Here is a 17460-nt window from a genome sequence, read left to right on the forward strand (position 1 = left end):
AAAATAAGTACCCATATTTAATTCCCAGATTAGCCATGTGAAATACCCAACCTGCATGTCAATTCAGGCACGTTGCAAAATATCCACTGTTGCACATGCAGAATGCAGGAGAACAGCCTGATGTACAGTGTGTCTTGTATTAAATGGCTGAGGTGGTAACCGCTCCCACAGGCTTTGTCCACGATGTTCAGCAATGGACTATTGTAAATTTGGAATGGGATCATTCGTCAGACTGCATTTAGGTCTACAGTCATTAGGTCGACCCTACTAGGTCGACTGGCAGGAAGGTCGACCTGACTTAAGGTCGACATGGGCCAAGGTCGACATGACTTAAGGTCGAATTTGCATAAAGGTCGACATGAGGAAGGTCGACTGGTCATAAGGTCGACATGGGTTTTTCACTGTTTTTTGATCCGAATGTCGACACAGTCGACATGGACACAGTTGGCAATGAGAATCGGACCCTCGCATCGCTCGCTTCGCTCGCAATGCTTCGGGCACACTATTTTATTCTCCCACCACGCCCTAGTGGATGGTAGGGCATGAAATACCGCCTGTCGGCACATGTCGGCTCAAAAAACAGTGAAAAACCCATGTCGACCTTATGACCAGTCGACCTTCCTCATGTCGACCTTTATGCAAATTCGACCTTAAGTCATGTCGACCTTGGCCCATGTCGACCTTAAGTCAGGTCGACCTTCCTGCCAGTCGACCTAGTGGGGTCGACCTAATCACTGTAGACCTAAGTTCATTCTAATAGATGACCGCATCCCATAAATTTAGATTTCTTTTACTTCCACTTTACTACCAATTGCCAGTTGCAGTGGTGTGTGCTTACCTCAAGTCCCCACCACCACGGTGGGACACTGTGGCCCGTGGGTTGTACATTCCTAGAAAAATGGATCTGCCCGGCTGAATGCGGGACAGTTGGGAAGTATATGGAGGTTAAGACAACGGGGGTCATTCTAATTGACTCTGTAAGCCGCGAAGCTCGTACCTTACCAAGTCCCTGTAATGGACACCCATGAAAAGCGGGGCGTTCTCATGTCCCAGTGCTGCCACCACCCCTCCCCTCCCTCCCCTATGTGAATGGCCCGCAACAGTGTATATCGCCGAGGCCGTTAGCAGTACGGGTTTGCACATGCGCAGAAATGCACATGCGCAAACCCAGACCATCTGGGAAGGGGCCGAATTCAGTTCTTTACATGTGAACCAGAATCGCCCCAATGAGTAAACATAAATGTAGGAGGCGCTTACGAATCCCACCTATACTACTCAAATTTCCAGGTTCCATGGTGAAGGGTAAGAAGAGCACTCCAATGGACGGCCGCAAATCTCAGAAGGGACCCACTACGCAATCGGTGGATACTACTCCGGCCCCTTCCATGCGGCAGTTTTTGTTACCCCAGGGGCCCCCCCCTACTGGGGAAGTCGAGATACCTTCTACACCACGCCTGTCGCAGTTTGGGGACACTACACCCCAAAACACATGCCCCACAGAGTTGACACCCCCAACAGAATCGGCAGGTATATCACAAGTCCTGCAGATCTTGAGCACCATGCCGACAAGGCGGGACCTTGACCTGCTTGAACAGAGACTCCGTGACACTGTCCGTTCGGAAATTGCCGGTATTCAGTCAGAGGTAACCCAGATCGGTTCTCGTATATCTTCCATGGAGGAATTCACCTCGGACTCTGCAACTGCACATAACAATCTCCGAGCAGCAGTCATACGACAGGCGGTAGAACTACAACATGTGCATGAGCGTCTGGATGACCTGGACAACAGGGGGCGTCGTAATAACTTGCGGATCAGGGGTATCCCTGAGGAAATCCTTCCACAGAATCTCATAGACTACCTCACCGGGGTTTTCAATGAACTCTTGGGACAGGACCCTCACACCCAAGTTGAGTTTGATAGAGCACATCGCGCATTGAAACCGAGAGGAGCCCCTACAGACCGTCCAAGAGACGTAATTTGCCGCCTACATTATTTTACCCAGAAGGAAGATATCCTCCGAAGGACTCGTCAGAGCGAGTACATTGATCGGGGGGACCACCGAATCCAGATCTTCCAAGACCTGTCATGGGCCACCCTCCAAAAACGGAGAGCTCTACGTCCATTGACGTCCGAACTCCGCAAATTGGGACTGAAATACAGATGGGGCTTTCCCTTCAGCCTGCAAGTGACTCACAACGGCAAACTCCATACTCTCAGGGGTTCTGAGGACCTGCTGGCTTTCTGCCAGGCACTAAATGTACCTACAGTTGCCCTTCCAGAATGGCAGGAGTCCTTGGTGTGCTCTATCCCACCGGAACTTGCACATCCTAACAATGACTGGCAGCTGGTACAGCGAAACCCCAGGCCACCATTGGAGCAACGGGCTCCTGGAGTTGCTACTCCCAAATGATGACCCACCACCTTGCTTCACCTTGGGACCACGTTGACGGTTTGAGGGCCCTCTCCTACTCCTCCAGCATCTCGACTTGAGTACTTCTTTCCTTGTTTAAAGATAAAACGATACACAGTATGGACTTAAATTTCGGCCTACCCATTTTAGCGTTGGGACTTGTTACATTTTTTGGTGAGTTGATGTGTTTAACAAGAAGGAATTAATGTTTGGTCTTTTCTCGTTACGGTTTTATGCAAAAAATTTGGTTGTTTTGGCCAGCCGCTGGCACTGACCCCCAGTGCCCCCACGTCGCCATGTTTTTCTTGGACCCGGACATGCTCCTCATGGCCGGCCTCCCAAGCGGCGGCAGTGTGCTGTTTACTTATTTTCTGATGTTACTTTTAAGTAAGCTGTACAATTTGAAACTGTTTTTGAAAGTGTTCTTTGAGGTTTTTTCTTTACTCTCTTTTTCCTCCTTCCCTTTCCCTACTCCTATCCCTCACCCTAGTGCGGTTGGTGCCCTCCTCCAGAGCTTGTTTCTAGCTTCCTTCCCAATAGATGATGGCGGCTAATATGAAGCCCACCGCTATTAGACTGGTCTCCTATAATGTTAAGGGCCTAAACCTTCCAGAAAAACGATCTAGGGTACTTAGAGATCTGTATGCTTTTAAAGCCGATGTTGCATTTCTCCAGGAGACCCACTTTAGGTCTGATGCTGCGCCAACCCTCACAGATCGCAACTTCCCGACTGCTTTCTATAATAACAATACAAAAAGCAAGTCTTTGGGAGTTGCTATCCTACTGTCTAGGCGACTACCTTTTAAGGATGTGACCTCGGTAGCTCTGGAGGAGGGCAGAACATTGTTGGTTAAATGTAGACTTTTTGACCAGTCCTATACATTCGCAAATTTTTATGTGCCAAATCAAATGCAGTCCTCCTATCTTTCTATAGCTCTGGACCGGATTGCCCCGCTGGTCGAGGGCATTCTGGTCGTAGGGGGAGATCTGAACTGGTCACTCCAACCGGAGACTGACACCTCAGGGCCCATGGGTAGACCTTCCACCGCCTCCCATCGTAAGGTCAGAAGAACCTTACATGATCACCAATTGGTGGATACATGGCGGCTCCAACACCCGGTGGATAGAAATTACACATTCTACTCTCGACCACACAATATGTATTCTAGGTTAGATTATTTTTTGCTTCCCCATAGGTATCTCCATTTGATTCAAGCTACTGACATAGGCCTGACCACTTGGTCGGATCACGCCCCTATATTTCTGACCCTTGACACGTCCATCACCAACATTAAGCAATGTACATGGCGTTTGAATGAACATCTCCTTGCTGACACTAGATGCAAATCGCAACTAACCACAGCAATTACTGAGTATTTTATTGATAATGAGACACCAGAGGTGTCTAGAATTACGATATGGGAAGCCCATAAATGCGTGATTCGTGGTAAACTCATTCAGTTGGGCACAATGCTAAAACGAGAAAGGTTGGGTAAAAAGCTGACCTTGCTCCAGCGACTACGAACTCTGGAGACAGCGCATAAATCTACCCCTTCCCCTCAAACATTGTTAGAACTTGCTGAGGTGAGGTCGGCGCTTAATGCCTTATTATTTGAAGATGTTAAGAAGGACTACAAACTGTGTAGGAACCGTTACTATCAGTGGGGCAATAAACCGGGGAGGCTTTTGGCGAGAGCACTGCGGTCTCAGAGGGCTACGTTATATATCGACACAATAAGAGACTCAGATGGGACCAGACGTACTCTCACACGGGACATAGCTGGGGCATTTCATTCCTATTACACTAAATTATACAATCTTAACACTGCTGGGGCGCTGCCTTCCTCCCATGTCCTTGTGGAGCGATATCTCCGTGATGCGGGTCTCCCCCGACTGTCGGAGGAAGAGGAAGCCCGATTGGAATCCCCTTTTTCTCTCTTGGAGCTAGAGACGGCTCTAAGGGATACCCCGTCTGGGAAAAGCCCGGGCCCCGACGGCTTCACTGTTTCCTATTATAAGTCTTTTAAAGATATACTCTTACCTAAGTTGCTGATGGCATTTAACGCAGTAGCAGCTGACCAAGGTTTTACCCCCCAATCTTTAGAAGCACATATAACGGTCATACCTAAAGAGAATAAAGACCCAAGCCAATGTGCCAGCTACCGTCCAATTTCCCTCCTGAATGCTGATATCAAATTGTTCGCAAAATTAATAGCCAATAGACTTAAGTTGGTATTGCCTAACTTGATACACTCTGACCAGGTGGGTTTCGTGCCTGGGAGGGAGGCGCGAGACAATACGACTAAAGCCATTGACTTGATATATTTGGCTTCTACTAAGAACATCCCAATGGTTATGTTGTCTACCGATGCTGAGAAAGCATTTGACAGAATTAGTTGGATGTTTATGGAAGGGGTCTTAAGACACATAGGGCTGGGCCCGATTTGTCAGCAACGTATCATGGCACTCTATAGATTCCCCACGGCTCGGATTAGAATCAACGGGGCCCTCTCGGAACCGATCCAAATTAGTAACGGAACCAGGCAGGGGTGCCCCCTCTCCCCTATAATATTCATACTGTGTATGGAGGCCCTAGCATGTACCATTAGACTTAACCCAAATATCACCGGTTTAAAAGTAAAGGAAACTGACTATAAATTAGCTCTGTTCGCCGACGATTTGTTGGCGGTACTGACTAACCCGATTATTTCTATCCCCAACCTCATGGCAGAATTTCAGACATTTGGTTCCCTTTCAAATTTTAAAATAAACATGACCAAATCTGTGGCACTAAACGTATCATCCCCACCTGACAGTTTGGAAACTCTCAAACAGTCCTTCCCCTTCACCTGGCACCCTACAAGTATTAGATACCTTGGCGTCACGTTGTCCTCTGACCTGTCCCGTCTCTATGATAACTTTAAACGTTTGCTACTTACACTCCGCACTGAACTTAGAAGTTGGCTGAATAAACGCCTCTCCTGGCTGGGCAGAATTAGTGTGGTTAAAATGAACGTCCTCCCTAGAGTCCTATATCTTCTGCAAACATTACCTATTCACATCCCAAAGGCTTGGTTTCGTGATCTACATAACGAGGTTAGAGCATTTATCTGGGGTAGCAAAAGACCACGATTCCAACACGCAATACTTTTCAGACGAAAGCATATGGGAGGACTTCAGTTACCAGACTTTTCAGTGTACTATGATGCTATTATATTAGGCAGGGTTTTGGAGTGGACGCGGTCAGCTGACGCTAAACAATGGGTCCTCCTAGAAAATGAATTTCTTCCCACGCCTATAGAATTTTACCCCTGGCAGTTTAAAGTTCGGGTAATTCCGCACCCCACAATAGGCCCCACTGTAGCTTGTTGGAACAGACTCAGGAAAATTTCCTGTGTCTCATCACAACTCTCTCCCCTTACCCCATTGTTTGATAACCCTGGTTTTCCTCCCGGAGTCGCCAACTCAATATTCGATCCTTGGAAACGACAAGGGGTACAGCGGGTGGGCCAGCTGATGGATGGGAATAAGGTGATGTCCTTCTCTGCCCTACAGGACAAGTGGGGGTTACCTTCATCGGAGCTCTGGAGATACCTCCAACTCAAACATTATGCGCAGGGGAGGGAGGTGCGTGTGGCTGCCAGCAGAGCTTTGACGCCCTTTGAGAACATGTGTCTCGCACCATTGCGCCCGACGCATTTCCTGTCAAGGGGCTATGGACTCTTGATAGAACACAAGTACAATACACTGCCTGCTTATGCCCAGGCCTGGAGCAGGGACCTTTCTATTGATTTAGACGTAGAGACTTGGACAAAAATGTTCCAGGCCACATTCGTTAGCTCCTTCAGCTACTCTGTAATTGAAACTCAGTTTAAAGTTCTCTCTCGTTGGTATAGATGCCCCCTCACAATAGCGAAAATGTTCCCTGGTACATCTAACATGTGCTGGCGATGTAACGAGGAGATTGGTTCTCCTCTTCATATCTGGTGGGAATGTAGACTGCTCCGCCCTTTTTGGGATCAAGTTATGTCACTTACTAAGTCTATTGTGGGTAAAGAAATCCCTACGACTCCCGCGTTCTGGTTACTTAATTTGTACCCCGGATCGGTGAGTTCCTATAAAAAATCCCTTCTGAAATTTTTGAATGGTGCCGCAAAAGCGGTCATACCAGTACGCTGGCGTTCCACATCCCCTCCCACGATTAAAGAATGGTTTACTCGTATAGATTTATATATGTCCATGGAGGACATGAGAGTACCCCCTGAACGTACCCAGGAGTTTACAGCAATATGGTTCCCGTGGATGGAGTTTAAGTCTTCACAGGTCTTCTTAGCCAATAACTAATGGGCAGTCTAAAACACTTTTGTGGACCCCAGCCGCACTTCCCCTTCCTATCTTCCTTCCCTAACTACTATCCCCCCTTTCTTTCTGTCTTTTATCTTTTCAGTTTTTTTATGTGTTATGTGCTCCAGAGGCGCGTTATGTGTACAATTCAAATTATTTAGACTTAGTCGATCTGTCAGGATATAATATTTTATTATCTTATCCTTATAACATATGATCTGTACTTCCTGGCTTGTTGATTACAGTGCCATTGAATGCTATAATTTTGTAACAATTTAAAAAAAAAAAAAAACCAATAAACATATATTGCAAAAAAAAAAATAAATGTAGGAGGCGGTGGAGAAACTGAAGGCTTTATATGTCAGAGTGAGGAATTTCAGCAGAATTCCATGGAGGATGGGCAGCCAGGAACCAGTTTACAAAGAGAGAGAGGCCCACACAGAATGGGGAGAGAGATACATGTGCCAGGTGACCGCTTACATGTTAGATTGTAGTGGGGGAGAGACAAGTGAAAGGAAGGCCAGATGTGCCGCACTGTCTACTGGGAACCGCATCAGTGTATGTTTATTTAGTAAATCCTATTCTGCAAATGTCTTGTATTACTCTGCCTTTACATCGCTGAGGCCTCTCTCCACAAGGTGCTGCATCATAATTCTAATATACATTTTTTATTAGGTGTTGACCTGTTACATAGAGATGTCAATTGAGAGATAAAAATAATAGCATATGACATCAAGCAAGGTAGGGATGGCCCTTCCCTAGTTAGTTTACAATCAGGGCCGCCACTAGGAATCGTGGGGCCCTGGACTGACCCCCCCCCCCCCCTGAATACCATTACTTATCTAGCTGCGGCGGCACAGCACCGCCCTTGTTCCTGCATGCCTCCACTCTGCGTGCATCTCCTCAGGAATGTACACTGCACAGTGCAGCCTGCAGAGCGCCGAGCCCCTCTGTGTCCTAGGCTTGACGCTCTGCAGGTTGCACTGTGTATTGTGCGTGCCTGGCTAGGGTGGTGAGGGGGGGTGGCACCATGCCACTGTCGCTGTGGACAGCTGCTCTGGCCCCTTGAGAGGCCAGGGTCTGGGACAGCTGTACACACAGCACCCCCCTGTCGGCGGCCCTGTAATCCATTGTATCTTACTGTTAAGAACGTGTGGGTGATTATTGTGAGGCTGAAAAGGCTTGAAACTAGTGTTCCCAATAAGATTTGTACAGGAACGAAGAACAGACGATTTATGCTGGTAATGAAATCTTAATTCAGGCACTTGAAGTGAGAAAACAGCATGCCTCAAAAACATAACAAATCTGACAAAAACTGGCCTCCTCTAGGCCAAGTGTAGCATAAGTGAGTGAAGAAATATACTCTTCCTCCTTCATCTTCAACAATCCTTATCGCAGTGGCGGATCCACCAAGGGGCGACTAAGGGCGGTTGTTCAGGTGACCCCACACTCCAGGTGGGTGAGTGGCAGGCAGCGAAGTCCGGGCAGCACGCCCCTGGGGTCCGGGCAGGGCGGGGTGGGCAGGGGGTCCCTGCGGCGGCTGGACAATCAGCGGTGGGGTCCTTGCAGCGGATGAGAACTAGTTCCCATCCTCCGCAGGGAACCCACTACTGCCCATCCGCCACAGCGTGGGAAGCATTGCAGCAGTGCTGGGGGATAGATGCTGTGTTCTCCCACTCACCTGCCAGCCCTGCATCTCCCCGCTGCCCTGCTCTCTAGTCACACTGTCTACGGGGAGACCTATCCCGCTCTCCCCACCTGATCACCCCGTGTCCCAGGCGCCACGAAGAGGCTGTGCCCTTGCAACAGCTCCGACTCCGATGGGCAGCAAGAATAACTACTCCAGTGAGTGCTGCGTGGGGGGGGGGGGGGGGTGTCAGGGTAAGAAGAGGGGTGGGAGGGAATTTGGAGACCTGGGCACTATATCCATCTTTCCTGCTGATTACTCTACCTTTGTATAAGGCCATATACAGACATATTGAAGGATTTGGGGTCCTCATAAGGATTGGAGAAGATTATGGAGAATAAGTAAATTTCACTGCTCACTTTTTTTTTTTATACTGCTATACTTGTCCTATAGGGGGCCAATTACCGGCTGTTAAAATGCACCTGTTTAGAATGGGCACCTTTTCTGCCCAATACAAACGTATAAGGGTTTATTTTAAGAAGATTAATATTGTAGGTATGGATTTCATCTCCGTTTCCATGTTGTACTTTCAATAAGTGAGGACTACTTTGTGAGAGTTCAGCTGCACCCCAGGGTTTGTTATTATTAGGTTTAATCATTATTAATATTACCACCAACAAAGTAAACAAACCACAATCTTATAGCCTGTCCAGTTCTGACCATCATTCAATGCATCGCAATTTAAATTTGAATTTGAAAACTTCCATTCCTTCTTTAAACATTAAGGATGGGCTTCTCTTTCCAGCTAGTGCCATCTAGTGTTAGAAGCTGGCACTGTGTATATACAGTACAGTATATAAAATGGCCATGGGATTTTAAAATTAAGTGAATATACCGTTAGCAGAAATTCAAAGTTCTGTCCCGATCTTTTTCTATAGTCCATGTACATAATTCCTCTGACAAACAATAATAACTGATACATTAATATAATATAGGGCTTATTATTTGGGAATAATATATTTTTTATTCACAGTTTGTTATGGTACCGCAAATTTTATTGCGCTTTACAATTCGATATTCGAGTAGGCATTGAATCATATGTATTTTGACAACATAGGACTTATAATTACAGCGTTTTTTTAATTCAAATTCTCCTTTGAAATATTTCTTCAACATACCTCCCAACTTTTGACGCGAAGTAATAGCGCCCGAAAAGGGGACGGGGTGTATGCAAATGAGGGCGCGGTTTATGCTAATTAGCCGCAACCTCATTTTCATACGAGAATAGACGCTGTGCGCATGCGCACAGAGTCTATTCTACTAGATTGGGGGGGTCTCCCAACTAGCCACCCCCCGCAGCGGGACAATGCCTGCCGCGGGTGGGACAGCGGGACAGGACCCGAAAATCGGGAATGTCCCTCTAAAATCGTGACAGTTGGGAGGTATGCTTCAACCACAATGCTGAAGATGCAATGTGACAAAGAAATACTATAGATGTTTATTCACAAATTATAAGCTTATGGCCCTTATCCCGAGATGTACAGAAGTTCAATGTCACATGCAAGCAGCACTGAATTTCCATCCGATATTTAGGAGGGGCACGCAGGAGACCTCTCAGAGAAGCCTCCTGCATGTAACTGTAATCCCAGCACTGTGGCCCTTATTCAGATCTGATCGCAGTACAAATTTGTTCTCAAAATGGCAAAAACCATGTGCACTGCAGGTGGGGTAGATGCAAAATGTATAAAGAGAGGTAGGTTTGTGCGAGTTATTTTGTTTATGTGCAGGATAAACACTGGCTGCATTATTTTTACACTGCAATTTAGATTTAAGTCATACCTGACTCCAGGAGAGGGCAGCCAGCTCTGTTAGGCAGGGGGCGGGGCCATATCCCGGAGTGAAAAAGAGGAGGTTCGGGGGCGTGGCCACACATATGCTGCCCTGTTGGGGGCGTGCCTACAGCGTTGCATCATTTTAGCCCCGCCCCCCGCCGCGCAATGCCGGTATTCCAGGCATTGCACGGCGGGGGCGGGGCTAAAATGCCGCAATCGCTGCATTTTACCCGTGGACCCCCCCCCGCCGAGGGACACATCATTATAGCTGGGGGGGGGGGGGGGGGGATATGCGGGAGGATTGCCACCCTTTCCGGGGGGCCGGGAGGGGGACCCGATTTCCGGGACCCTCCCGGCCATTCCGGGAGGGTAGGCAACTCTGATTTAAGTTTGAACTCTCTCTGCACATGTTACATCTGCCCCACCTGCAGTGCACATGGTTTTGCCCATTTTGAGAACAAATTTGTACTGCGATCAGATTTGAATAAGGTCCTATATCCCAAATAAGAAACAACAGTTTTAATAAACCAGATTTTACATAGCCTATTTAAAAACATGCATACCTCCCAACTGTCCCACTTACCACGGGAACGTCCGAGTTGGGGGGGCAGTTGGGAGTCCCCACTGACGCCCATGAATAGCCCACAGCGGCGAAAACAGGGGCGTGACCTCGCGGGAGGCGTGCATGAGAGCGGCCTTCCTGCTGCTATTTGAAAGTTGAGAGGTATAAACATGTGGGTCTAGATTTAATGCAACCCGAGTTTAGAGGCCGTGCGAGCTGTCTGCCGACCTCGGCCATTTTTTTAAAGGGGAATTAACTTACAAGGCATGGGATATAGGAGGGAAACACAAGGACAGGCATGGTTTTACCCTGAAGTTAATTCCCCTTTAAAAAAACGTCTGAGTTCGGCAGACAGCTTGCACTGCCGCTGAACTCGGGCGGCATTAAATCTCGCCCGTTATTTCACTTTCATATTAAAAAGTGCATAATCTACATTATAAGCCTACTTGGAGAAGGTGGATCATCCGTATTTTATACATCACTCCTAGTGTTAGAAAGCTTCTACGTCAAATAGGTGTAGCTGTCCTGAACTTGTATTATCTGGACCCTGTAATTAGATGTAGATAACCCAGGTAAGAGAACATTTCAATGGTTGCCCTGTCTTTGCTGCCAGGTAGACAGTCCAGAATGTGCGTCCGCTAAATTACCTCTCCTTTGTATGTCCACGAGGGAGGGCGGTAACCTGGTCCTGCTGCTGTTTGTTTCCATCTTGAGCACTTGGCACAGTGCGATGTATGGGGGCAGACTTCCGGCTTGATGCTGCTAACCGGTTGTCGCGATACCTTGTCCTAAGTAACAATCAGTAATGGGGGTTATTCTGGTCCATTCGCATGGGCCGTTCATTCGCAGGGGACTGATGTTGGGCGTATGCTAATGTGCAGCCACATTTCTGCGCATGTGCACACGTCAGGTGCGTGTGGCCACAGCGAACAGAGTGTTCGCTGGTTGCAAGCACCCAAGACAGCGGGCGGGGTGGCAGGGGGTGGCGTCAGATAGTCGCGCCCACAGAAAAAGTGCGCCGCATCCCCTTGCATGGCTCGCTGTGCTCTCCATGCTATTCTATTCTCCCTCCACGCACTAGTGGATAGTAGGGCATGAAATACCGCCTGTCGGCACATGTCAGCTCAATAAGCCCCTGAAAAACCCACATCGACCCTTTGTCTGTCAAACTTCCTAATGTCAACCTAATGCTTGTGTCGACCCTGCCGACCTTATGCATGTCAACCTTTTTCATGTGTCGACCTAAGGACTATCGCCCATACCCAATGTATGTCAACCTTAATAGTGTCGGCCTAACGAACGTTTACCGTTTCGCTGCACAGGGAGCTTTATCAAGGGCAACTAGTCAGCGATACTTTACATGTTTGCACATGAGGGTGTAAACAGAAACCCATGATGTTGCAGGGAGAAGGTGAGCAGGTGAAAATGGGCACTTTGTCTGCCCAATAAGCAAGCGTAAGGTTTATTTTAAGAAGGTTAATATGTAGGTACGGCTTCCCTCTGCAATAACAAAGTGATGTCATTTGCATTGTTTAGTGACAAAGGTCAGAAACAGCGAATTGCATGTCCCACATAATCTCCACGGTTTGGAAACAATTTCTACGGAGAGACCTCTATAAGGATACAGTAACTACAGTAATAACTAAATCTTCCTAGCGCACACCTCCCAGCTGTCCTGATTTTCACAGGACAGACTCTATTTTGGGGGACTATCCTGTCCCACTCGCCTGCCACAATGTTGTTAGGAGTTGGGAGGCTCCCTGTGATTCACTGCTCTACACATCTTCTATTCATGGGAAATAGAGGGGCAGAGGGCAATCAGCTCCTAACTGTTCCTTTTTAATCCCAGCCTGTAACTTAGAGGTGCCCATACACTGCCTGCGATGTCTCGCAGCAGTGTACGGACACTTGACAGCCTGCGAGCCGCTGGGACCTTCCAGGCGGCAGGGATGCATTTGATCCGTTGTGATGGATCGCATGCATCCCTGCTTCCCGCACACCTCACCGCCAGGAGGAACGGATGGTCGGACGACCTGCACGGGACCGTGCATCGGACCCAACGGCATGTCAGGGAGGGACGATTTGGTCCGTTTTAACAGGCCGATTGCTCGCATCAGAGTCAGGAGCTGATTGGCCGGTGATAAAGTACCAGGCACTTTATCACTTCTCCCTTATCACTGCTTCATACATCTACCCCACAGTGTTGGGCATGTCCCCATACTGACACTAACAGGAGGCCTAGTCAATGACTGCAACATTCTCACAAAGCCATGCCCCTTTTATTAAGGCCACCCACACCCCCTTTTGCGCTCACGAGCAATAGTTCTAACATTGCCCTACACATTATTGGGAGGTATTCTAACACGATATTAGGGGCCAATATAAGGAACTGTCAAACACCCTTTTTTCTACTAGAAAGGAATCTAGGATGCGAGGGCACGAGTTTAGATTAGAAGAAAAAAGATTTTGTTCATCTAGAACAGGGGTGTCAAACTCAAATTCATCGGGGGCCGCATCAGCAGTTTGGTCACCCTCAAAGGGCCGGTTGTATCTGTGGGACTATGTGTCCACTCTTTATTATCATAAATTATTGTCACTGCATTCAATTATTACTGTTTTTTGTAATAATGTAAGTAATAACTAGCAGGGAGATTGGCTGGGGGCCTGGGACAGGGCACAGTGACGTCAGATCGCCCAGCAGGTGACCTGGGCCTCTGGGTTCGCAGGACTCTCGCTAGAGTTCTGGACTGGTGGTGACAGTGGGACAGATAATGATAATGACCCTGGACACAGGCAGCCGCACTGCAGATTTGTGGGCTCAGGCTGCGGCTGTGTGCTGCTGGCCTGGCTCTCTGCCTGCCCGGCCACGGACTCTGGACTGGACAGACTGGTCTGGACAACAAGAGACAACACAACTGTGCCCACTCCACTGCCGAACTTACAGTAAATATACTGAACCAACTGATGCCACTGCTGCGCAGCGCGGCACCACAGGCAGGAGGCAGCTCACCGCCGGGCCGGCGTCCAAGTCCGACAGGCAGCCGCAGCAGCATGCACGTCACGGTGTCACTGGCACTGCTGTCAGGCGGGCGTGTGTCACACGTGGCAGCGCCGTAGCCGCTGCCCGCAGGAGGAGCCGGGGAGGAGTCGGGCACGTCACACAGTGACACTAACAAGTCTGTGTCCACTGTCCTGCCTCCCTCCTCCTCCCAGCGAGCGCCGCGGCGGAGTGACTGTGTCACCCGGCTTCCTCATGTTGTTAGGTATGTCTCTCAGTCTCGAGTCGTCATGTGAGTGTCACTGAATGTGATGTGACACTCACACTGTGATGGCTTCCCGCAGTAATGTAATCGGCGCCAGGCAGGGGTGGGTGGCGGCGGCTGCGCGGGCCACATGACGAGGTCTGGCGGGCCGGATTTGGCCTGCGGGCCTTGTGTTTGACACCCGTGATCTAGAAGAAAAAATGTCTTTACAGTCAGAGCAGTCAAACTTTGGAACTCTCTTCCTGGAGAAGTGGTGTCGGTAGACACTATAAATACATTTAAAATAAGGTTGGATAAACATTTATTGGTTAAAAACATCCATGGGTACGAATAAGTAACAAAATCTGTCTTTAAAATATCAGAACATACTATACAACAAGGGATAAGCTACTATAAACATAGGTTGAACTAGATGGACGCAAGTCTTTATTCAGCCTCACCTACTATGTAACTATGTAACTACATTAATTGTATTAATTAATGTATATTAATAGCACATTACTATAGCATTTCAAATTAGAGATGAGCGCGTTTAGATCCTAGAGATCCAAACACCTCAGAACTTACCTGTTCCGAGGCATTCGCAAGCTGTTCGCCTCCATCCTGCCGATAATCCGGAACGAAAACGAGGCTGAAATGTCATCATCCCGTCAGATTCTCACGACACCGAATCTCTATATAAATCCCGGCTTCCAGCGCCATCTTCATTCGGCATGTGAAAGTCAGACAGCACGGATGTGTCCGTGCTGTCTGCAGAGAGGGGAGGGGATCAAACTACACATGGGCATGCTATGGGGGCTGCAAGAGGGAGGAGAAACTTAAGGGGAACTAACAGGCTGCCTAACCTTATGGGGGCTTGTAAAAACGAAAGGTACATCTACTAAGGGGAACTACTGAGTGGCAGGGTACAACTACTAAGGGGGAACTACTGTAATGGACTCACTAAGGGGAACTACTTAAGGTACAACTACTAAAGGGGGCATTAGTAAGGGTACTATTATGGGGCAGTACTAAGGGGGGCTGCTCTATAGGCCTGCTGTGGGGGGACAACTAAGGGGCTCCCCCCATTTTTTTATTAAAATAAAAAATTTGTTTTTTTTTTTTAACCTGCAATGGGTGTTAAGTGTGCCATATCAGTCCAGCTGACCTGTTCAGTGTCCCGTATCAGTCCAGCTGTGGTGCACAGTGTCCCATGCTATCAGTCATGGGGAGCTGCCCCCCCCCCCCCCCATTTTTTTTATTAAAATAAAAAATGTGTTTTTTTTACCTGCAAGGGGTGATAGGAGATCCATATCAGTCCAAGTGTCCTGTCCAGTGTCCCGTATCAGTCCAGCTGTGGTGCCCAGTGTCCCGTATAAATCCAGGAGAGCTGCCCCCTATTTTTTTATAAAAAATGTTTTTTGGTTTTATTTACCTGCAAGCAGTGGCGTAACTAGATACATGTGGGCCCCATAGCAAAAGTTTGAAAGGGCCCCTATTTATCACCTAATGCTGAAAAATGTATACAGCATATATAGCTTTGACAGGCAAAGTGGGCCCCTCTCAGCTCTGGGCCCCATAGCAGCTGCACTCCCCGCACCTATGGTAGTTACGCCTTTGCCTGCAAGGGGTGTTAAGTGTCCCATATCAATCCAGTGAAGCCCAGTGTCCCGTATCAGTCCAGGCTCTACCACCCATTGTTTAATCAAAATAAAAAAGTTATTATTTTTTTTTTAAACTGCAAGGGCTATTAAGTATGCTCTATCAGTCCTGGGGTGAGCCAAGTGTGCTGTATAATTCTTGGGGTCAGCCAAGTGTGTCTTACAATTTCTGGGGTGTGCCAAGTGTGTAATATATTTTCTGGGGTGCTGATAAATCAACCGTACAGTTCCTGGGGAGCTGCCATTTTTATTAAAAGAATAAAAAACTTTTTCTCTTTTTTCTAAATTGCAGGATTGCTGTCATGTGAGCCATATAATTCCATGTGTGCTGCCAAGTGTGCTGTATTAGTTCAGGGGTACCGCCATCTGTGCCGAATACTGTAATTCCTGGGGTGAGCCCGGTCTGCCGTATAATTCCTGGGGTGAGCTGTACCAGTCCAGGGGTGATGCTAAATGTGCTGTATCAGTCCAGTGGTGATGCTACCAGTGGCGTATCAGTCTAGGGGTGATGCTAAGTGTGCCGTATCAGTCCAGTGGTGATGCTACCTGTGCCGTATCAGTCCAGGGGTAATGCTACCTGTTCCGTATTAGTCCAGCGGTGATGCTACCTGTGCCGTATCAGTCCAGCGGTGATGCTACCTGTTCCGTATCAGTCCAGCGGTGATGCTACCTGTGCCGTATCAGTCCAGGGGTAATGCTAGGTGTGCAATATCAGTCTAGGAGTGATGCTAAGTGTGTCCTGTCAGTCCAGGGCTGATGCTAGGTGAACAGTATCAGCCTAAGGGTGATGCTAAGTGTGTCATGTCAGTCCAGGGGTGATGCTAAATGTGCCGCATCAGTCCAGGAGTGATGCTACCTGTGCCGTAACATTCCAGGGGTAATGCTACCTGTGCCGTATCAGTCCAGGGGTGATGCTATCTGTGCCGTATCAGTCCAGGGGTGATGCTACCTGTGCTGTATCAGACTAGTGGTGATGGTAAGCCCAGTTTTTGTTGCCGCCCACTTGTGTGCTTGTTACATAGTCATCCAGCTACCTCGGTGCAACCTTTTGGCCTAAAAACAATATTGTGAGGTATGAGGTGTTCAGGATAGACTGGAAATGAGTGGAAATTAATGATATTGAGGTTAATAATAGCGTAGGAGCAAAAAAATAACCCAAATTCTGCGATTTTAGTGATTTTTTTGGGGAAAAAAAATACAGATCCATACCATGAAACACGAAAAGGGTGGTGTTTTGGAACAGATCCAGATCCAAAACACTGCCCAAGATACAGACCCAAAACATGTTTCAGGAAACATGAAATATGCCTGGTGCACGTCACTATTTAAAATACTTTCTTCACTAAAATGTATAGTAACAGCATGCATAGTATTGAAGACTACACTGAATTATCAGCAGTAGAAAAGGGTGAATGTATGACCTACCAGGAATGGCAGGATGGGATGGTTATTGCCATGCCTGCAGAAAGGTTTCCATTTTTCTGTAGCAGGAATGGCCATCGGTCTGGTTGTAATCAATGGTTACCATCGATGGTGATAGTGCATTTAGTCACCAATGGATACCAACAATGCAATGGGTGACCATCAACCATCAGCCAATGGTTGTCTGTCCCTTTTCTTTGGCAGTGTCACGACACCTTGGGGAAAAATATATGACTATGCTGTGTCATCGATGGAGGGAAACCATCTGCTGCTCCTCCATCAATGTCAAAAGTATTCTACATCGGCCAGAAACCATCAGTGATTATGAATCATAGATGGTCGATCGCCATCCCTACTCA

The sequence above is a fragment of the Crinia signifera genome, chromosome 4, assembly GCF_055691185.1.
Source record: "Crinia signifera chromosome 4, ASM5569118v1, whole genome shotgun sequence".
NCBI classification, from domain to species: domain Eukaryota; kingdom Metazoa; phylum Chordata; class Amphibia; order Anura; family Myobatrachidae; genus Crinia; species Crinia signifera.